This window comes from Fulmarus glacialis, unplaced genomic scaffold (genome assembly GCF_000690835.1).
Source record: "Fulmarus glacialis isolate BGI_N327 unplaced genomic scaffold, ASM69083v1 scaffold27633, whole genome shotgun sequence".
Classification (NCBI taxonomy): Eukaryota; Metazoa; Chordata; class Aves; order Procellariiformes; family Procellariidae; genus Fulmarus; species Fulmarus glacialis.
This window is the reverse complement of record NW_009205241.1, coordinates 1-1138: the sequence shown is the minus strand read 5'-3', so window position 1 is coordinate 1138 and position 1138 is coordinate 1.

Genomic DNA, 1138 nt, shown 5'->3' with positions numbered 1-1138 from the left:
GGGGATATGACATGGCATTATTTCCTGGAACGCCGCTTATATGTAATGTGCCCTGGCAGTGAGGGGCTGGGCTCAGGGACCCAGAAAACAAGGGCAGAATGACACTGGCTACCATCTTTTCCAGGACAGCTTAATTTGGCTTAAGATTAATTATACCTGGACATAGAGCTGCAGAGATTAAAACCCTTCCCCCCCTGCCCCCATCTCTGCACAGACCACGCAGGCAGGCAAATGGTGCTGCGGGGTGGGGGTGTCGAGATGGGCCCGGCCCGGGAGCTTCTGCCCCAGCCTGCTGCCAATTTCCACGTTGGATGCGGGGATTTGCAGCTGGAGAACAGCAGCAGTAAATTCCTATCTCACCAACCCCGAGTGTTAAAAAAAAATGATGAGTCAGACTCCCTGGATCATCAGACTGGCTTAATCACCACTGGGTTTTTAAATAACAAGATGTGGAGTTCTTTTGCTTTCCCCATCTGGTCCATGAGCTGGCACAAGTCACGTTTCCCAGGATTTTGCCAAATCAGGGGTTTGGAGGTGACTTCGTTTTTTAAAGTAAACAAAGAGTATGGTTTAATAGCCTGACTCCGGGAGCTGGGGCTTAAGAGAGGAGCCACTGACTATCACAGTAAAAGGTGTGATCTGGGAACCCCAAGGGCCACCCCAGCCCTGTGGGGGATGAGGCAGGAGGTGAAGCAGGTCGGCCTTCTTTCCTCTGCCCCTTGGCGCTACTCACACCTCTCCTGCCGCCTTGGTCAGGCTGGGGGGGAGAGAACCCCATGGAGGGGAAAGCTGGGGGTGGGACCCCGGCAGGCCCCTGGGAATGAAATTGTCCATGGTGATCTCATTAGGAGACCAGGCTGGGCACCGAGTCGTTCTCCCTCTGGTACCAGCATCCTTCTGATAAAGGTATCCCCCTGGTAACAGCATCCTTTAAGCACCAGCATCCCTCAGGTGTGAGCATCCTCAGGGTACCGCCCGGGGCGATGCTCATACCTGAGGGATGATGGCAGTGGACCTGCCCGTGGACTCTTCCAGGGGAGATTAAGTCGCACTGCCCGGGAATCCCTCTGGCCCTACAAATGCTACCGGGGTCTGCCAGCCCCTTCTCTCCGGGGGAAGCAAGGATGCACTTTGCCAT